General features: G+C 37.4%; 1 protein-coding gene across 6 annotated transcripts in view; it reads right to left on the bottom strand.

Annotated features, from left to right (window-relative positions):
* Nucleotides 1–23180, bottom strand: part of OSBPL6 (oxysterol binding protein like 6) — a 110668-nt gene that overhangs the window by 79461 nt on the left and 8027 nt on the right. The window contains exon 2 of one of the 6 annotated variants that reach the window (XM_074829236.1): nt 19626–19700. The exons of the other annotated variants lie outside the window; for them this stretch is intronic. The gene's annotated coding sequence lies outside the window, so the exon portion shown is untranslated. The remainder of the gene's footprint in view (nt 1–19625; nt 19701–23180) is intronic. 6 annotated transcript variants of the gene reach the window in all.

Genomic DNA, 23180 nt, shown 5'->3' with positions numbered 1-23180 from the left:
AAAGTGTTTTCCTCAAACACCCACACTGCCCTGAACAAAATAAAAGAGGGACTCTTCCAGGCTCACATCCTGTCTGACATCTGTCCCAGATATGGTGCAAATGTTGGCATTGTTCCACCACTGTGTGTAAATTCCCATATGTCGTTCTGCTATATATGGCCCATAAAACAATCTTCTACCAATCTTTTCATTACTAAATCATTCTATCATATCTGAGATAGAAATCAGAATAGCAAAACTATTCTTATGTACAACTAACTAAATGAAATCTAACCAAATTACAGACTGTTTTCCATCTAGTTATGAGTAGGATGAACAACCAACCAGGGAGCTGCTCAAAGTCTCTTACAGTTCACTCCACCCAGAGAGTCTCCAAATCCCAGTGGGACTGGAAGATTAAGTACCAGTATCAGATGTTAGCAGGGATGGTCACATCTTCACTTGTTTAGGCTATCCCTGCCTCTGATGGCAATGCCGCACCTGTGTTTTCTGCATGGCATCAGACAAGTTAGAGTGAGGGTTCATATGAAGTATTCCCCTGTCTATCCAGGCCAGCAATTCTAAGGGGTACTTAGAAATTTTTGCTGTTATTAGTTACACTTTGACAACACTAAGGAGTTGGATTAGCAACGCAACTTTTCTATATGAGTAGCCTCTGGACTTGGCCCACAAACATGCCATGTAAAGGAAATAAAGTTCACTTCCAAAAGGTAATTCAGAGGAGTCTATTTTTTAAATTTAACTTGATGAGTAATTTACAAAAACCAAATCCAAAGCAAACTGTACAATATCTCACCTTTGTTTCAAAAACAAGCAAGCAAAACCATCCAATCTAAATTTAGTAAGCAGCAAATAACCATAAATTAGACCTCTGCATTAAGAGCAGTGAGCGACTGCAAACCAAGCAGTATCTGCAGATGCAACTAAGTCAGTATGACTTTGCAGTATTTTAAACTTCCTTAGTAATTCCTGAGATTCGGGGCAGTCTACTTGAGGAGAATGGTTGTTTCTTTGGTCATGGAATTGTAATGAAAAAATACACTGAGAAGTATTTCAGAGGTCCAAAATTTTTAAATACTGGAAAAAGCACCAGAAGAAGATCATTGAATTAGCATGCACCTACTGTCTCAAATAGTCTGAATTAAATGCTTGCTGCGCTGTATACACAACGGTACCCAAAGATGTGGTTGTAAAAGTGTCAAGCACTCACAGCACCAACCAGCTTGCAGCGTTTTGTCCCAAACATAGAGTACAGCCATAACAGTTTTCTCAGGTTTGCAGCAATCCATGAGAAAGTGTTAACAGGACCATATAAGGCAGCGGCTTTGCACTCAAGGCCACCAATTCCTAGCAACAATGTGAAACATTTTCAAGTTGTGTTAATAGAGACAGAAGTGGAAAAAAAAGACAAATTATATGACCCTAAACAACTACTGAAAACATGTCATTAAAAGAATGCCCTCCCATATGTTTATCCAGGGCTAATATACATCTGGTTTCAAAATGATCAGTTATATCACTGATACTTGTGCTTCCCCTGTCTGAATAATATCCCACTACCTAGCTTCTCAAGTACACAAAGAGACTTTACACCACACATATCTATAATTTAGCAGTCCCCCATCTTCAAAAAATGTCTCACTACCAACAAAACCAAACTTTTTTTTTATTCTCCCTCCAGTTTCTTCTGCTTGCTTTTCCTCTGGTACCTCTGTCTCAATCCTCCCATAAAGTTTCACAAGTGACAGTGCAAGAGCATTGCACTCCACATCCATCCCTTGCTTTCTGGAGTACATCCTGGTATATGGTTGTTTCATTTATTGTCCACTACCTACCTAGTCTCCACTGAAAGGATACACATATGACAACTGAACCAACATATAAATATATATATATTGCACATGTTGTGCTACCGGAGTTATTACTTATATTGCAATGGGCCTCAAGTGAAAAAAACTACTTTTAAGGTATGACCAATTAAAGGTTAAGAATCTGTGCAACTAGTATGTTCCAAAACATAAAACTGACTGATGACTTCAAACATCTCAGAAATTATTTATTCCTGACTGGGGAGGCCATTGTAGGAACCTTCTACCTCAAAACTGGCATCTACGAATTTTTGTAAGCACAGTCCCAACATGTTTTGCTTTGGAGAAGTAGGGAGAAAACTTGTGGAATATAAACTATAGATAGATCCATTAAATCTGTCATGTTTTTTTGCATAATTGTGTCACATTTCAGATGGGTATTTCCCTGACATACTATATACCATAGATTAGAGATGATTGTGCTAATCGACCATTCCTAAATATAGCCTGCCCTGCAGCACAGGGATGTAAAAACACAGTGTACATCAGAGCTATCTCCACAACGCAACACTGAAGTGAAAAAGATTTTGTCAGTGTCTGGGAAATCATAGCTGGATACTAGGCTTTGACATGGCCTAAAAAGGTATTTCTAGAACTATTTTTGTTTAAGTTTTGTTCTTTATCCTAACAAACCATTAACAGGTTGTGTTTGTCAACATGATCTGTAAAAAAATGGGTTTTTTCACACTCCACAATAAAACGCTGCCCTGTTTGAAATGCTGTACTTGGCACAAGTTAAGCCGAGTTCTGCCCCCAGCTTCCAGAGAATGGCTCAGAAGGAGCTAGCTCCCAAAACCATTTTTATAAAGAGGACAAGTCTTCCTTCCCAGACCATGTTTTCACACAGAGGTTTAAATAAATATCCTGTTTCATTATCTATAATTATTATTTCTAACTCATCATAATGAATCCAAAAAGGAAGCTATAGAAAACTGAAGAGCTTTTATATTAATTAACAAAGTAATTACATGTTGTGGTTATTTGCTTAAACAAGCTATTTCAGCCTACAGTGGTTACCCTTAGGAACCTGTGGTAGCCAAGTGCCAATACCACAATATTTGCCATACCCTGTACTAATCCACATGCCAAAAAAACCCAAAAATTAAGGATGTCACAGAGACCACAGCAATATTCGTTTTACCTGCTAATGGTGTCAGTTTCTTTAATGACATCCATTAGATTTAGGAAGAATCTGAAGTACAAAGAAATGGCACAACAAGAAGTTAGAGAGCTGCAGCAGCTATACAAGAGCATGTGTATAGTCATGAACTGCTGTATGAAATGGAATCTGAGGGAAGTTTTCAGTGGTCATAAATGTTTTGGTTCAGAGAGCATTCCAACATATACAGAAATTTGAATCCAGCACCATCAAGGATGGTAAACACTTGAGGAAAGGTAATTTATGATCAAAGCCAGCGATACCCATAGGATCAACATTGTGTTGAGGCCCCCTTTACAGTCTCAGCATAGCAAAACTGAATGAGGAAGTGCTGACATGACAGAATATGTTCTTGAGATGCTACTTCTAACACAGCTGGCTCCCTTCCACTTTGCAGGGGGAGTGACTAAAACGTTAAAAGGCAGTAAGTAGAAATAAAAGCTCCTAGAATTAATAGGGTTCTCCTCCTTAGAATATGAATTTTTTTTTTTTTATTTTTTTTTTTGGTCCTTCTAAGATGAGGTAATGATGCCTTCAGCTTGACAGGAGACAAAAATCCAAATAATAAAAGGATTACCCAGCAACTGTAACATAAGATTAAGACTGCAATATTCACAATTTCAGGATGATTCAGCACAGAAAATAGTAAGAGAAGGATGAGTTATAAGCTACCTTTAAATTGTCTTTGACATTTGATTTAGCCAAATACAATTATTAACCCAACCTATCCTCTAAATGGCGAAGTTGTGTAAAAAAGCACAACTGAGAGAAACATCAAGTAAAATATTCTGAGTTTACATTTTTCTGTGTATATCTAGCAAGTATTCAGCTATTTCCCTTGACTTTAAAATATAAAGTGAAAGCAAATAGCTAGTATACAACGTAGAAGTCCAATATTGTTTCATTTTCTTAAAATGTTTACATGTTTTCTCAAGCCCCTTATGAAACTACGTAAGTATGTCCACCACAAATATGTATCTTCTTATCTTCCTCTCTCCTCCTCCACCTCCTGTTGTTCCTATTCCTCTGAGGGCTTCACCAAACTAGAGCTGGCACTTCAGTAGGTCCCTTTTCAAAGGGAAAAGCACCGATTTGTGAATGGTTTGTGACTACTGGCAAGACCAAGTCAACAGTGAACATAGAACATAACTCTTTCTAGCACACAAAGGACTCAACAGCAGCACTGATGTTGGGACTTTTCTGTAAGGCCTTACTCAAAACAGGATAAATGACAAGGAACAAGGCCCTATTCTGTCACTTCTACATCAAAAAGACCACAAGGACTTCACTTTTTTATGGTCTATGCATCAGAGCAAAAGACTTGCCACTTACGTTTCTGTTGTTTTCCTCTTCCACTACCACCACCTTTACAAATTTGCATGGCAACTAACTATGATCTCACTATCCTGAGTGAAATAAACTGAAATCTAACAGGTCAAAAATTTTAGCACAGAAGAAAGAGAAACCTATCACATATTCATTAAGTCAACTACTGTTGGTTATACAACAAGAATTATTTCAAGAATATTTAATTAAATAATTTATTCTATTACCAAGCTGACAGTAGCTTCCATTAATTGGAGATAATTTTTCAGGCAAGGTTTTCTTCATTACTTCATCCACTAGACAAATAAATACAAAATGGAGACGTTAGAGAATTTCATATCCAGATTTCCAACATTCTGTGTTTTTATTCTGATCTGTCACTCTCATTTCAAAGTTTGGCTTCTTTATAGATCTTTTTTTTTCTTTGCCTGAGTCAGAAATGACTCATCACTTAAGATGAAATGTTCCAATGATAGTACATTCAATCAAATGGAATACAGCCAGGGTCTTGAGGTATCCTTTCATTGAAGCATCTTCCAGCAGGAAATACATTATCTGCTCCAGATAGGCATAACTTGAAGTTACTACACTTTCCTTTAAAACTTCTGATCACGACCCTACATATAAAATAAAGGAAGGGCTAAAAACCAACCTGCCTACATTGAATGTTCTAGTCCCATCCCATCAGATAAAATACTCCTTTTGCTACACAACTTGGGATACAATTTCGATCTAGAAATCAAAAGGAGATTGTCACTTGAACTAATGTCATGTAAACATCATGCAAAAATGTCATATCAATGTAAATGTCTGCTACAAAAAGAAGCTCCAATATAGGATCAGTTACCTGGATGTCTCTCTCCACAATTTTGAAGCTGGAAATAAGACAAGACAAGAAGGACTGCAAAAAATGCTCAAATTCCTTATGTTGTCCTGAACATAATACAGTATTCACAAATTTTACACAAACCAAATCTATTATCCTTCACTGTCACGAAGATGGGTTATAAGCAGAATTATCCAGGTATTCCACACCTGTTCATCAGTTCAACTCTTTTTGATCCAACTGCTGTGTATGTCATATGACATCACCTTTATCACCCTCAACAGTAGATTTAGCCATCATACAGACCTGTTCGAACAAGCTGACAGGAAGTGGTAATTAAAATGTCTGTCATTGGCCATCAGAGACTAGTCTCCCTTTTTCCCAAGTGCTTGGGATCTGGAAAGTGCAAGGGTCACTTCCAGTCAGAACGGGTTTCATGAAATCAGAGAGCTCAAAGCAGCATGCTAGAAAGTAAAGAACAGAGCACAGGAAGGTAGTCATCAGGCCAGTACTCATCATCTTCATAACTATTCAACTGCAGTGAACCATAACTCAGTAGTTCCCCTTAAAAAACAAAGAAACAAACAAGGCAAAAAACCCACACCCCAAAATATTAACTACTACTCCCAAAGAAACAAAAATTTCATGCAATTAGATTTCTTTCTGTTGACATAGTTATTAAATGTGAGAGGTTATTCAAATGTAAAATATAAAACCAAAACAATATACTACAACTAACAAACAGAACAGAAATATTGCAGTATTTTCCCTACAGACCTGTATCTACTTCACTGTATTTTAATAGTGCGAGAATGTTGAGCTAGCTCTCTTCGAACTGCTATTTCACTGTAATATGCGTAAGGTTTGTAGCTCTGCAGATATCCAAACAGCACTTATCCAGCACTTGGAGAAAATGGTACAACACCATGCCAGAGGGAGGGGAAAGAAAAAAAAAAAAAAAAGCCTTTTCAATAGTTTTTTCTTCATATGTTTGGAAAGAAAGGAGAAATAAAAGGCAGAAGTTAGAGGAATGTGGGGTGTTTTATAAGAGTTCCTAAATTTGTATGCTTTAATGTGCTTTCATATCAGAACAAACCCGAGATTCACCATTTTATTTATAAAAGAAATCTTAGTAATTTCCTATCCAGCTAAGCTGGCACACCCGTGTCAAATACCAGAGCTGTAATTCAAAACTATGGAACAGTCAGAGCCTACTGGGTCACACTGTAAAAGCTAACTGATAGCAACCAAACCTCACTCTTCACTAACACCAGATCCAATTAGTGGTCTACCAGATCCAAAAAAGGCACTGGTGTTACCAATGCAATCAGTAAAGCTTTCCCATCAAAGTCACTACAACTACTGCCACTCTGCCTTGCCTGAAAGCCCCTGGAGAGAAGCCAGAGCTAAGGAACGCCAACTTTGCGTTATCCTCCCTCCCAAAGCCAGTTAAGACAGAAGAGTATTTATGACTCACTGCCTACGCTCCACACTGCAGATACTGGGAATATTCTGCAGTGTCCTAGGCTCTACAGTCACACAGAAAAATCAGGGGGTCTTTTTAGTCACAGTGACACTAACTATTCTAGTTTGAAATATCTTATTTATCCTGAAATAAGAATGTTTTAGATTTTTGACCATTTGCCCATCTGGTGGGCTGAAAGGCCACAAGAGGCAATTATTACAGAAATACTTTTGCTTAACTATACCACACCAAAATACTGAAGAGCTTAATTCTGTAATATTTAAAAAATGCATCCTAATTGAGATGATTTAATAAATGCTTTAAAAACAGAAATGTTGACAAAGCTTTTAAAAAAGGGAAAATAACTTACCACACACATATGGCGACACATTGTCTTTCTGAATAACAACAAAAGATTGCAGCATGCATGGAGATACAGGAACAGGGCTGATCTCCAAGAATAAACTAGCACCATCAGAAATGCCAGCACTTCCTGAAAACCTGCAAGTATCACCTGACCTTTACTATGCCATATAAAAATATCACTTTTATGTGTGACCACTGTCATAGAACTTTAGGATAATTAATCTGAGTAGCATATTTCACACATGAGACAAAGCTGAGAGGAACCCTGGATGCTTTGCATTCTTCAAAGAAAGACAACTTTAGTATACCTTGGTGTACAAGACCACCTTGGAAAATTGCAAAAAAATAAAACGTCTATGCATTAGCATAGTCAGTCAAAGATGTTACACATGTAAGTATTTGCCACCAAAGGAGAGTCATTGAAATCAACACTGTCATTTAACAGGTCTCATTTTTTACTTTAAGAGATAGATGGAAAGGACACAAATCCTTTTCTCACTGTGATCTATCACATCGGAGAAACAGATCCGTTCCTAAGGAACATATCACATACAAAGCAAACCCACCAAGGAGAAAACAGTACGATTAAGTACTTGTTCATCCAAAGAAGCTGACACACTTGTGAAGATTGACAGTGCTGCAAAGCTGCTGCAAAGCCGCAGATGCTGCTTGCATTGCCTTTCTTGAACCAGAAAAGCCACTATTAGAGCCAGGACAAACAGAGCACACAATGAACAAATACATCATCTTTACACCTGCAATGCTACAAACCAAGTCTTTCAAGCCCCATGAGATGAGGGTGCACCAGTTCCGGACTAAGGCAAAATACAAATCACTTTAATTAAAGAGCACCCTCAAACTTGCCACACACATAAAAATTACAAAAGGAAAAAAAAGTCAAATTTATGAGCCCATTGCTATATTGTTACTTCTTCAGAAAAGCATTTTATTCACAATTATTCATATATCAGAATGGAAAACTGAATATTTTAAATCTCATGAGAAATGGTTCTCGTAGTATAGACAATCAAATTACTGTTCTTTAACAGCTCATACCATGCTTATATCTGCTGATCAACTTTGTTGCATTGTTCAGTCATTCATCATTCAGAATTCAGAAAGAAACAAAGAATTTCCATTTTCAATCAAAAAAGTTAAATCCTTCAGCAGCAAGATTGCCTGCAGTATACCAACTGAAATGCAAAGATTTTAATAGTGCAAAAATATCTTATTAGAGTATCAATAAAAATAATACTCCAAAATAGATTATCTCAAAAGCCAGATCAGCTGCAGTAGTGTGAAAATCCAAAGATGAACCTTTAAAACAATTATTTTTACTAGATTTTTTAATTGCATGTAATCCTCTCTGCTTTCTTCCTATTTGAACATAACCTTGCTTATTAATTGCCATTACCCTGGAAAATACAAGAGCTAAAATTATGACAAAATCTAGTTTTTAATCCAGTGCATCATAAATTAATGCTACAACAATTAACAGCATGATGTATCTTGGAAAATTGTCTGCTGTTAGCAAAGAAATCCAACCCTAGACCAACGAAGATGATGCATAAGATTCACCACTGGCCACAGCACATCGGGCTTCTGCATCACCATTCTGGCCATGACAGCTTAGTAAGTGTTATCAATGGAAATTCAGAAGTTGCCTGGCTGCCCTTCCTTTTCTCTCTTCCCACTATCTCATAGATCCCATCTTTTCAGTGGGCTTTGAAACTCTTCCTTTCTCCAGCGTCAAAAATGTGAAGAAAAAAAAAACAACATTTCTACACTTATTAGACAATGTAAATTAAAAAAAACACACTCACAAAAAACATCACATTTATTAAGAGTTCATATAGTAAAATGATTTGTGACTTTTTTTTGCCTTGGAATTGACCCAGCCAACAGGACTACTACTGCTATTACAGCTTTTTAAGGGTCTTCGTTTCCTTTCTTGTGGCACACACTTAACACACAGCACAGGTTTACCCTAGTCACCAGTGTTCATGCTTGACATGATGTACAAAGTCTTGGATTTCAGCCTGCTCTAAATGCATAGATTTAGAGAGAGAAACTAAGCATTGTTCTCAAGCTGAAGCTAACATATTTATACTAGAAATAAATTGCACATTTTCAAGCAGGACTATTGGAACAACTTCCTTGATATGCATTCAGTTCATCAGGTTTTGCAGAAATGGGAATACAAGACATTGCTGGAAGGTATGTTGAACACCACGGGGTTTGCTGTTTCTTTTTTCTTAATTGAGTCAGATCACATTCCACCATTGGTGCCAGCAGTCTGCCCACACCAGGAAGTGCCCTATTCCTCCAGCCCACATTTCCAGAGAGATCCTGAACTATCAGAGATTTGTGGAAGACACAGGTCTGGTACCAAGCAGGAAGCACTGATGATCTTAATGGCAATAAGAAGCTTCTCAAGAACTTACATGCTTCCAGAGTTAATCTGATTACCAGACCTAGGATCAAGAACAAGTTTTTCCTCTAGCTCAAACTGCCAGGTTTTATGAAGAGACAGCAAGAAAGAAAGGAGCATGGTGGCACGTGACATGCGAGTATGAACACTTTGCTGAGGACACATCAATGCTTCCAAGTCATTGTGGTACCTCAAGCCAATGGAAATAGTTGTGCTGTCTTGGTAGTGCAATTCATGTTTTTATCTCTGGGATTTTGATAAAACAGGACTTATGATGCTGGGTGTATTTCTGACTTCTGGCCACAGCAGTTGCTTCTACAGACCTGGACTTATTGTCCACCTCAGAACTGCATGTGATGCTGTAGGCTGGATTCAGTAACTCAGGTGGTTTCTTCCGCTTCTGTACTGTTATGTTCCTAAATGGAGTTGGTATAAGCAAAAAGTAGAACTATTGCTAAAAAAAATATAGTGCAGCTCGATTGGATTGTGGCAGGAATTGTATGTGCAGGTTTCTCTCTTGTGTTATGCAGCAGTCAAGCCAAGCCAAATTCCTATACTCTTTAAGAATTCCCTAACATATATAAAAGTGCAGGCCTGTTGTGAAAGTTGCCTGTAAAACAAATAGTTTATATTATTTGATTGGTTTCCAATATAAAAAAAAATATAGATATTAAAAAAAAAAAAATTGAAAGTATCAGTCCTAGAAGTGTATCTTGAACTGTACTGCACACAAACACTCTAACTGGAATTCAGCTAGAACTTTTGGTTATGATGAGTATGCCAGTAAATACTCCATCTTATTTTGTTCTGTATCCATGATACATATGCCACAGTAACAAAGTTTTAAGAAACAGTAGGAATATAACAGTGAAGGCAAGAGAGATCACTCATTACCAGTGACCATATATCTCTGAAGAGCTGAGTAAAATGCGGGGAGGTTGACTGTAATCTGACTAACATCACAGTGACTCACCAATCCAGTCAATTTGCATAAGAATTTACGACAACGGACTCCAACATACGAATACGGGCAAATAAATAAGTAAAACAGCCCAGAGAGTCCCTTCCCAAGCAGATTAATAGATTAATAGTACACATATAGAAAATGTTTCAGGAATTCTATTTTAATCTAATAAAAATAAGAATACATAGAAATCTCCTAGGAAACAGGGGATCAGAAGAATAGAAACTAAGAAGATTACACAGGCTGCAGGTAAAGGAGATAAATGGAAGAGAAAAAAAAAGTTCTACAATTATAGAATGGTCTCTTTTTTTTTAAAAAGAGATTATGATGATTAGAAGTACTTTAAGTATTATCATGAATGTATTGTTTAAGATACAAGAAATTCTAGGTAAACCAGATAGAATTTACTGAACAAATATACAGCTTTGCAAAGCACAGAGTAACCAATTTCTGTATTAAAAAGCAATTTTCTTTATTTTTGGTCAACATTTTTTAGTCAGTAGACAAAAACTATGAATCTCTATATACACATGCCAGATAAAAGAGATTTTGACTCTATGGTATGAAGAAAAAAAAACACTTCAATAAAATTTATTCTATTCCCTAAATGTCAGGGAAATTAAGCTAGGTGTCTCTGATTATTTGTAACATTCACACAATGATAGGAAGAATTCTATCTACAACTGTATTTTAAAAATGTGCTATTCTTTATCATCTAAAATAAAGAAAGAAAAATCTCTATTATATAAACAGGGATGCTTTATCCTGAGGATGCTGTACCCAAACATAACATATTTTCATTTTAGTTAGTTATATCTTTGAGATTAGAATCAATTTTTACTTTTTTTTTTTCCACCAAAAAACGGGAATCGTAAAGTTAACCTCCAAAATCTGTATTTAGACTTTAAATTTAAACAAAACAAAAATTCCCAATAGTAGACTCAAAGCTCTTATGAGAAATCTGCTCAAATTCATATGGTGAGGTGACCATTTTATATGCCAAGCTACTGCAGTTGCTTCTATCTTATAAAGTTTTTAGCAAAAAGGGACCTCAAATCAAGTCCAGACTCCCTAAAAGAAAAAGGCAGGTCCTTTGAAGTGGGGTGCTCTGAAGACTGAATTTAGAAGGACAGGACAGGGCAACTTTTATATATCAGATTCATTGTGTTCTGCTACTGTGGTAATGGATGTTCATATAAGAAGCTGCGTAGACAATCAAAACTTCACCTTGTTATGACAATGTCACATGATTACATGAAGAGATGCTGATCAGATTATAATATAAATAGGATGCGAGCAGAAGTGGACTCCATGAAAGAATCAAATAAATTAATGTAAACTATTAATCAGTCCAGAGAAGGAAGACAATTTTTGTTGCAGCTTGTGTTAGAGCTCTGTAACTTTGAAGGCAGTGCACCCCAATTTCTAAACCCAATTCCACATGCATGAGTCCTCTGTAGTAATTGTGACTGTTGGCAGTAGCAGCTACATTAAAAGCAGCTGACAGAGCAGAGTACTACAATGACCAGCAAAAATCAGATTTTAATACATTAGGACACATATCAATGTTACAGATTTTGTTGATTCCATCGAACCACGCTACTGGAGAAAATAAAAGCCTTAAAGTAGACACCATCCATGATGAAATTACATAGCAGAAAAGCAGTTAAAGGAGAACCCAAACGCTTCTGGACTAACAAGGAATGTCTTTCTGTGAGAGCTGAAGAAACTAGCACATAAGTGGCAGAATAAACTGACTCTTAATGAGACCTCAGCTAACAAACAAATACATACACCTCTCAGGAAAAACACTGAAATAAGGTATTTGTTATTTCCTATTTAGTTGGTTGTTGTTCTTTTCTCATGGCTTAGCTTTTATTCCAAAAGACTTCCATGTATTATAATTCTTTACTGGCTAAAGAAAACAGTCAAGATCTAAACCTCTGAATTGATCTGTATAAAGCTCAAATGCTCTGAACAGATGGAACAAGTATTTCATACAGTACCTGAGCTATCCAAGAATTCACAGACTATATGTGTATCAAATGAGGAAAATTAGGTGGGTTAACAGCAGGAAAGCAGCTACAGCATCCCACTATGGATGTAGAGATGTGAGTGCAAGCCCTTTGTCTGGATGGCTGCCAAGGCCTTCCCGCAGTTATCCTAGCTGTAAATAGGTAGCTCTTCATTCAAGCTGAGAAGAAAAAAAAGGCAGACAGATGTGATACTAGCCATATTGCTCCCTTGTGTGCTGTTGGCTGCAAAATACAAGTTTGCTTTAACCACACAAGACCAATAAGCCACCTGCACCCAGAAGAGATCTTTGGCAGGTTTTATATTAGGGAAACAAACCCAAGTATCAAAGCATCAGTAAGTCTGCCAATTTCTTTTTAATTTAAAAAAGCAAACAAAACAAAACAAACAAACAAAAACAACGTGAAACACAGATAGTACCTCTCATGAAGAAACAGTTTTAACATAAGTTACGGATGCTTAAAAAAAGATGTTTCCCATTTTTATCCCTTTATACTGCTCCTTCAGCATTTCCCATGTTTTCTCCCTACTTTCCTTTTCTAAATAGCTTTATTCTGTTTAAATGCTTCTTCCACTTCAACACTCTTTTCCCTGTGATTTTTTTCCATTGCTTTGTTCCTGCATCCACAATGCAGAGCTTCCCCACAGGATTCCTTTCCTTGTTCGTGTTGCTTTTTAATTATTTTTTTCTCTGTTTACGCTGTGCCTTTGCTTATTTTCCACCATTTCAGCAGAAAAGAGTCCAAGCAAAGATAAAAAGCAAATGGGAAGCAACAACATTCCTTCGCTACTCCACTGTTTTGCGTGTGGAAGCATGCCACTTCTGACAGAACAGTCCAACTGGCATCACAGCAATCCCCGTGGTATTTGACAAGGCTGTTACGTTGCTTGGGCAACCATTCCTAATTGCCTTTTGGGATGCTGAGCAAACAAGACAGGTTTTTGCTGGTTTGTATGAAGGTCATGCTAGCACTATGGCAGCAGACACAGGTTACTGCTACAGCAAGCAAGGCACTGAAAGAAATGGATGAGGCAGCCCTGTATGCAATAACATGTCAATCACATATAAAATGCAATCTATTCCACAACTACAGTCATGTAAGATAATGTGTACAACACAGTTGTCATACAAGACTACAACAACTACTATGCCAGAGACATTAATGTTATTCTAGACTCATGCTGAAAGCAAATCCAAATGTTTCTCCTGGCTTGAGAAATTAAATATATATAAAAAAAGCTATTTTTATATAACAGCATCCTACAAGAAATAGATTGTCAACAACAGTTTGGCAGGGTGCTATTAACATCTTTTAGACATTGGGAAGAAAGATTTTCAGAAAGTAAGTCTCTGTTGAAACAAATAAAGGCAGAAGCTTTAAGAGCAGGAGCTATTGCCTCAAAGTTCCTCCAGAAGGTTCATCTCAGTATATGAATATTTTGCATCTTAAAAGAAACACACCATATGCTAGGAGAGCTTTTCTTAACTAGAAAAGACTGCCTTGTATTTTTGGAACAGTCAAGTTTTTCCTTGGGCATGTTTATTGACATGTTTCATAAACCTCAAACTCTTAACTGAAAAATAACCTACTTTGGCTGTATCAATAGTGGATTTTTTTTTAGTTCAGGGCCAAAAGGAGGAAGAAAGGAGAAATTTTAAGTAGCTTGGCGGAAAAAGGCCATTTTAACATCAAGACACATGAAAATTATCATTTCATTGCAAACGTATTCAAATGAAATTTCAGCTTTTCAAATTTTTCTCCATTTTTCCTTTTAAGGAAAGTATTTGCTAAAATTAATCCAAATTCACTAAGGTACAACACTTCAACTTTTTTCGGAGTATAATGAACCAATAAACTGTATTTCCTAATCTAACAGAATTAAAAATCCTCTTCTGTGAATCCAAGCACTGCCTCTCTATTTTCTGCCTGGCCCACAGGAGATACAGATCCACCCGAACCTCTCCAGTTTTCATCACCCCTGGAGAGGGTGGGACAGATGCCATGCAGAAACTTACAGTGGATCCTTTAAGATCCTACCAGAAAGATGGAAAATAACCCAAATTTTTCTTTTAACTGTGTTTACTCTGTTTTCACTTTACTCTCTGCCCTGTAACACATAAAGGTTTCTCCAGCCTACGCTAACCAGCGCACTTTTGGCCAAAAACTTTCTTTGCCCCTATTACTTCCAGAATGAGTGGTTATTTCTTACAAGTGTTTTAAATTTTCTGACGTTTTGCCCTGTCCAAGGAAAGCATTCCAGTTCTCTAACATAAGAAAGCAGATTTTACCACTGAGAACGCTTGAACAAGACGACCATCTGAGAGGCCCAGGTCACAGATAAATGAGTATCAAGATGTTCTGCATCCTGAAACACTAGCACTAAATACACCAACAAGGTCAGTGATAGCCTGCCATTATCACTCAGGGGCTTTCAACTTCCATAAAATGTACTCAGAGGCATTTTCAGTTTCATAATGATGCTTTAACATACATAATATAAATAGATACGAAAATACATTATTCTTACTTAAGCCTGGAGGAAGAGACAACAGGAGTTGTATTTCTCTATTATAAACTATTATGCATTCTGAAATGTTAATAAAACAGGTGACAGTGATGGACTGTATTCAGGAGATAAATAACAAAAAAATTAAAGTAAGACTTGTCCTTACAACTACTGCTATTGATAGTGTGTTAATTTTCTGAGGAGCTATGTGAGTAAATGATGAGTTAAAACACACCTTGCCCTATTTGGTGTTATGAAGAAAAGAAACAAAACAACTTACTGTGTTTGCATCTATTTGCATTCTGGTTTCAATTTTGAGTTAATTTTTGGAAGACACTTTTGCTATACAGATATGTACGTGCAGGGCTTGGAGTTTACAGCATCTGTAGCTGCTCATCTATTTCAGCGAGGCTCCAGGAGGACACTGCTTGAGCGCTTTAGATTGCAGGGCAGAGATATTACAGACTCAGACTCTTGCTGCACTTGCGTAGGCACAATGATCTTCAATAAAACAAGTAATTTTTAAGGACTTGGTACTATACTTAGAAGTAGGAAGATAGGAGGATACCCAAAATAAATAAGTACAGAGCATAAACTAACAAATAATTTTAAAAGCTGTATTGTTTTCATATTAAAGTATATAAGCTGAAATTTCATGCAGTACACTAGCACCAAAACGAACAGCATTCTCTGGACATTCTGTACTGACAGAGAAGACAGAAAGCATACATGGTCTCTTTTACTTAGATTAAAGGGTGACCTAAATTAACGCCGGGTTAAAGATAACAGAAAGACCTCCAGCAGTAAGCAGCTGAACAAAAATCTGGTTGTTTCAATTACTGTTGTCATGATTTCTCAGGAGGAAGAAGCACAACATTCACTTGCAATTCTATTAGGACTGATTCCCAACCTGAAGAGGCATTTATTACCATTACGTATATACTCATGCTCAAGACAGGCCACTAAACATTTTCTTTCATGATGACATCAGACTTCATTCTCGTATCATTAAAGCCCCAGTTGCCAGGATCCTATCCACACCTCCACCTCCGCTATTAACAACCACTGTAAGATTTTATCTGTGGTCTTGGCCAGAGCCAAGATGATGTGCTGGCTATCACAGACTCTGATCAAACGGGATTCATTAGGTATTCCTCCTCTCTCTGCTCACTCACTTTGACAAATAAGGGAGCACTGTCCCCACTCAGAGCTGCTTATTCTCACTTGAGATGCTGATAAATTTGGATTTTCCACAGCAAGATTCATCAAAATATGAACAGGATTCTAATGATACATTTGTATGAATAAAAAGGGTGATCAAAATGCAAGCATCCTCTTCCTTCTTGAGGGGAATCACACGTTTATGTAACAGAACAGTTGCGTACCACTGCTGAAGCCAAAAAAATGGGATAGCGGGGTTTATTTCATGTGTTGCTGGCCATGAAGACCTAAATAGTGTGTGTCAGAAACCGCAACTCAAGTCATCAGGTTTTACTGAACTTCTAGTGCCATACCACCCACAGTTTGAAGTTCAGCATCTCCTTTTTAAGCTTCTCTCAGTGTTGTCTACTGATTCCATAGCTACTGAGATATCTCCTAACATTATCTGACAGCAACCTCTATGCATAAGAATAGTCCTGAAAAGTATATTGCATGCAAGAGTAATGCCAAAAGTATAAATGATAAAATGCTACTATATTAAAAACCAGAAAAGATACAGCAAAAATAGAAATACAGATAAAATTCCTCCCTCTGCTCCTTGTTACCATTCACAAATTATAAACTCAGGTTATATGCATAGCAACTCAGTATTTGTAAATTCCCTAGAATAAAACTGTTAGACTGCAATGACTCTGAGCCATCTATCATCTAGACAGTGAAAATATATTTTGATGTTTTTATTTATACATAAATGTTATCTCAAAAAATATTAAGTATTACTAGTCATAATACTGCCATTTTTACAAATAAATATACCTCCAGAAATTACACAATTGAATTACAGAGAAGCATCCAAGTTCTACTCAGAAGTGAGGCCTAGTCAGTGTTTTTCAATTGAAACTTTTCATTAATGTGTATATTGCCACTGAATGAACAAAGATACTCAGTCACTTTTTTTTAAAAGCACTTTAGGACAATTTCATACCCCAACATCATAAAATATTTGTTACCCTTGACAGTTATTTTATCTCCAGTTGTGTTACAAATCTTTTTCTCCCTTTGGAGGAGAGACTACTCCAACTGTAAGGACAACAATAATTTTGTTAAGTAACTCATTTTATCTTTGCAACATTCCTTAGTCCTTGACAATAGCTGGTAAGGCAGTGTGTAGCCAAATATGTGTCAGCAACCTCAGCCAAGATGCCCATAGCCATTTACATAGAAGAGAAACTCCCCTGTTGTATGCAATACCTGTTCCAGAATTAATCAACATCAGAAAATAGCAGATTTTAAACTAATTCTTGAAAGACTACTAAGCAAATATGCTAAAGAAGAAAAAAGGACTTGTAAGGTTAATTGTATTAATGCTACATAGTGACATCTAACAAACAAGTGCTTTGGGACAGCTTCCTGTGTATAAAAATTCTAAAAGACAAATTAACAAGGAGGCAGGGGAAAAAAAGCACTTTAGATATTCAGTTGGAAATTGAAGTGTTTTGAAAAAAATCTCACGTTCATCCTTATTTTCTCTAACTTTTAACAAGCAACCTGAAGCAGGAAAATTGCATCTATTCTACCAAGCAGGGCTTCACCTATGCATTCAGGAAAGTTAGGAAATTTACTTCCCTCACTTTTTCTTTTTTTTTTTTTTTTTTTTTTTAAAAAAAAAAACACCTCTCTCTACAGCTGTGCAGGGCACTGCTCTCCAGTTCTACACCACTCCAGCCAGGCCCTCAGCAAGACAACAGGCAACTCTGTCAAACAACTGCTACAAGTTTGAAGTCTGCCGTCCATTCCTTTCAAATATTTATGTTTTAGTCTTTGAAACTATTTATAAGATGTCATATTCTCTCTTAAATCTAGTAATAGCACTGAAATGGTTTGCTTAATTTTGACTTTCTGTCATTTACTTTCTCCTTTATGCATTTCTCTTTAACATTGACTGCCTCTTACAGCTAGTTTAATAACAAAGATGGGAAAATATGGGTTTGTGTGCAGAAAGAACTGGAGCATGGACTAAATGTACTGAAGCATGTAAAACGTTAAGTACAATGAAAAATATTGAAATATGTTGCTCAGCTCACTGAAGGATTGCTAACCAAAGTTTCTACAGAGGTTTGTAGATACAAGCACATTGCCTGGGGCACCCACGCTGCAGCTGAACAAGGTACGCAGGTTTAGAAACTCATTCAGAACCGTCCGTTGCAATCTGCAATTGGGCATAACCCAGAGGGGAAGATATTCTCTCTCTGCTTAGTTTCTGACCCTGTGTTCTGAGCAAGAGCCTGTTTGCTAAATCCTGTACAGAGAGTTCAATTGTTCTCCACACACTCTTTTTCTGAGATATACATTCCCCATTTTTATTTATGTAGGTCTTCTGTAGATCAAGTGAAACTTCATACCACACAGTCCCTGTCAGCCACTGCTAACAAGTAAGGCTGCTCTTACATTCCAGCAAACTTTATAGCAACAGTAACAGCTGTCCATGGGAGAAACTTCAGCAAAATCCTAATATCATTATTTGCAAGATCCATCTCCTCCTAGAATGGAGGACAATTGACTTAGTTTCTCTACTTCTCATCTGGCAGAGTAAATGCTGTTGCCTCCTGAGTTCTGCTCATATGTGCACACGCCCTTATTAGCAAAACAAATAATGAGCAAAACCTAAACTTTGACATTTGCTATCTTTCACTTTTCACTTGCTGTGTTGCCCTTGATCATGCCACTCTCTTGCTACTCTTGATAAATCTATGGAAATAGAAATGTAAAGTGCATGTTTACTTCAGAGAATAAAAAAATATTTTCTCTAATTCAAAACTACAGTATTTTCAAAATAGGTGTATAGAGGATCATAGAATGGTTTGGGTTGGAAGGGACCTTAAAGATCACCTAGTTCCAACCCCCCTGCCATGGGCAGGGACACCTTCCACTAGACCAGGTTGCTCAAAGCCCCGTCCAACCTGGCCTTGAACACTTCCAGGGAGGGGGCAGCCACAGCTTCTCTGGGCAACCTGTGCCAGTGCCTCACCACCTCACAGTGAAGAATTTCTTTCTTACATCTAATCTAAATCTATTCTCTTTCAGTTTAAAACCATCCTGTCCCTCCAGACTGTCAACCGCACCACACAGCTTGGTGTTGTTGGTGAACTTGCTGAGGGTGCACTCAATCCCACTGACCACGTCACCAACGACAGCGCTGGTCCCAACACTGACCCCTGAGGAATGTCACTCATCACTGCTCTCCACTTGGACACTGAGCCATTAACCACAATTCCTGGAGTGCAACCATCCAGTCAATTCCTTATCCACCGAGTGGTCCATCCATCAGATCCAAGTCTCTCCAATTTAGAGAAAAGGATGTCATGCAGGACAGTGTCAAATGCTTTGCACAAGTCCAGTAGATGACATCAGTTGCTCTTCCCTTATTCCCCAGTGCTGTAACCCTGTCATAGAAGGCCACTAAACATGTCAGGCACAATTTGCCCTTAGTGAAGCCATGGTGGTAGTCTCCAATCACCTTCTTATTATCCATGTGCCTAGCGTAGCTTCCAGGAGGATCCACTTCATGATCTTGCTGGGTGCAGAGGTGACACTGATCATCAAAGCAACAAACAAAATTTTAAAAATTAAATACATTTGGCTTGCTGACAACATATGAATAGGAAATGTTTGTTCAGGGATCTATTACATTTCGGTTTATAAAAATTAAACTGAGGAACAAATCCTCTCACAGTACCAGTTCTTAAACACTGACAAATTCCAGTGACTACAAAGATAACACAAGCCATCACATCACTGAATGAGCAGAAAACTAACCCACAATAGGGATAATTTTCAGTTTCTTATGAAGTTTAATTTCGTCAAATAAAACATTCACCATCTTAACTTGAGGTACTTGAACAAAGGCTTTAAAAATGCACCACAATTCCATCATTATTTGAGTATTTAACTCGTAAACACAAGCAATGGTTGGCAATGAGAATAAAATGACAAGCACTAAGTATGCATTATACAAAATAAAAAGATAGATAAAGATTAGCTATCTGGGAATTGCACTGAAGTCAGAGAAAACTAGAAGCCTCACACTTCCTCATTTATCCTTTAATGGAAAAAATTGACATTAGCTGAAAAAGTATTGATTTTCTGTGCTGCAATCTGTGGGAGCCTAAAGAACTGAAAGTAATTTTTGCAGCATACTGAGATTGTTTAAAAACTCCAGAGAGGTCTGCTTGAATTACTTTCTGGATCTTACAATACACATATACATTTATTTCTGTTCAGACTTGTCCTTCTAAATGAGAAGCTCGCATTTGGAAGTTGTACCATTACATTTAAATCTGCTACAGCATGGTTGAAATGTATAACCCACCTTGACAGAATTACCAACATAAAGTGCAATGATATTTCACTTGCTGCCATTAAGAAATGGCACCTTACACTGCTATTAAGCATAAAGCCCGTTGAGAAAATAACTGATTTTCCTTGGTATGCTTAACAATGTGAATTTCCAGGCATTTTGTTTTCCAAGGGTTTTTTTCCTTTCATACTCCTCAGCCCCCAACAGCCCCCACTGAGGATCTCCTGAGATGGCAAAGGACCCTCAGGAGAAGCATGGAAGATTGCATCAGCCATGATGCACAAGGGGCAGCTGCAGGGGAAAGGCATGGAACACGGGCAGCCTGGACAAGGGGACATGCCTGTATCTCCAGAGGGGATTGGTACACCTGGGCTCAGAAGCGAAATTCAGAGAGGGCTTTATTAACGTGTCAGGTGTGGCCTGCAGAGGAGAGGCAGAATGATAAAGAGGACAAAAGCTGAGAGAGCACATCTCGGTGCTGGAAACTCAGAGAAGTAATGAACACAACATTGGTGCACTTGCCTTAAAAAAAAAAAAAGTTTCAAAATTAGTTTGCACTCATTACATTTCTTTATAAGAAACTAAATTTCATCTATAAACAGATTTAGCTAATGTTGGTGTTTTTGCAGTGTTATATCACACAGCTATGACACATTTTTCATGGCAAACTACCCAAGAACCAGCCAAGGAAGCAGAACTACACGTTCCTCAAGATATCTGCGGCCTAAAAAGCAGTTTGTTTCCATCAGCTTTCAACGTGGAAATGTTGCCAGAGGTGTCAAAGTGTGAAATGAATAAAGCTGCCATGCCCTCCACAAGCATGTTCTGCATATCTCAGCACTGAGCATGGTGTCCACAGTCAGACGAAGCAGAACAGAAGAAAAAAAGAGCTGACCATAGAACACATGCAGTGGCATCAAGAAATAAAACTTCTTTCTTATGAGATACTGTCCCTTTTCTAGGGAGCACTATGAGCCTAATTTACATCAATCCCAGCTTAAATAGTTCTTGTTTACTCTACTTAAAATCCCTTCAACTGATGTAAATTGGCATACTTCAGTTGCCCTCAAGGGAATATCACCATGTTTATCAAGTCCTTATTGTTAGTCTCTACCTATTTTGTACATGGCATTATTCTTTACTGCATCTTTGAAATCATTTTTACTGACTTACTACAAATAACACAAGTGAAAAAGAATGAAGAAAATGTAGAAAATGCTGTAGTCAATATATTTAAACTTTACAAAAGGAGTGTTGTGTAACTTAAAAATAATTCAAATAGTAAATAGTATATAGACTAGTAAAGAGATACAGCACAGGTTTATGACTGACATTATTTGATAGTTTTATGCAAAATGATTGAGTTAATGTGCTCACAAAGTTAAGATTAAAGCATAAAAGTTTGCAAATACTGAATAAATCTCTCAAAATTCTAAAGAACCTTGAGAAGGAAATCTAATATCAGAAAGTAACTATATCAGAAATAGCATAAGGTGGCAGAGGCTAATAATATCACAGTGTCTTTGCACCACGAGCTGGCAGCCAAGGGCCAGTATAGCTCTCGACTAGACAGTCAGCATGTATCAGAACTGAAGGCCACGATCCTCCCCCTCAACCCGGTGCACAGCCCTGGTACAAGGCATTAACAGTTTCAATCACATTTCAGCTATTAGAAAGTGCACACATCATAGAGGACAAGTATATATTTGGATCTATATAAGAGAAAAATGAGGCAGTCAAGAAGGCACAAAATGTCAGGAGAACTATGAACAGTAACTGTGAACACAGCCTCTGGAGAACTGGTCTGGGTATTTCAAGTGGGAAACCTAAAACCTAAGGGTATTAAGAAGAATATCCCAGTTTTAGGAAAGGCCAAGTGATTACAACATGGTGTTTTACCACCTCCTCTACCTGAACTTACTGTTCATAGGTCCATATTACACTGATTTGGCAAAAATACTATGAAAAACAAAAGAAAATTATGAACTGGAATTTGTAAATTTAAAGGCAAAGAATCTGCCACTCTCACTCCTTTTCCTAGTGTAGCTCACAAAATTTTACTTAAATTTGTAGCACATTTTCTCTTCTTCAGGCAGAAGGACACACAGCAGCTGTTATGGAAAGGGTAAGAGCTATGAACTCAAGCTGCCACGTTCATTGTTACATTTAAAAGCAACCAACTACTTTGCAAAGGTTGCTGTTGGATCTGGATCACCAGAAAGGGAAATTAAAAAGCGTATCATAGATCACTTTTGAAACATCTTCTGTTCCTTAAACTCACAGATGCTGCATAACCATGTGGGGCTATTGAAGAGTGCTGTAAGGGTCTGAGGGTTAGTCAGTTCAGCTAAATTCTAATCCTCATACTCTGACCTGGTTTGAGGCCTACCCCATTAATCCTCAACTCACATTTTACAAGAAAACACAACCATTATTGTATTAATTAGAGACAGAAGCCACTCCAATTACTAATTGTAAGCTCTGTCACACAACAGTATTTATGGTGACTGGGCAGGGGATAGAGTGTGCAGCTACTAAAGAAAATACCTTATAATTTTTTTTTAAAGATTATTTTGCATTGCATGTCACTCTGGATTGTATATTGCAAACTGACCACGGGTTTTATATGTAGGCTACCCTACCAGTCATAGACAGGACAGAGAGACACTTGCTCAGTGGACCACCATATATTTTACATTTAGCTTCCCATAGCAT

Source organism: Strix aluco, chromosome 6, assembly GCF_031877795.1.
Source record: "Strix aluco isolate bStrAlu1 chromosome 6, bStrAlu1.hap1, whole genome shotgun sequence".
Classification (NCBI taxonomy): domain Eukaryota; kingdom Metazoa; phylum Chordata; class Aves; order Strigiformes; family Strigidae; genus Strix; species Strix aluco.
This window is presented reverse-complemented; position numbering and strand designations above follow the sequence as displayed.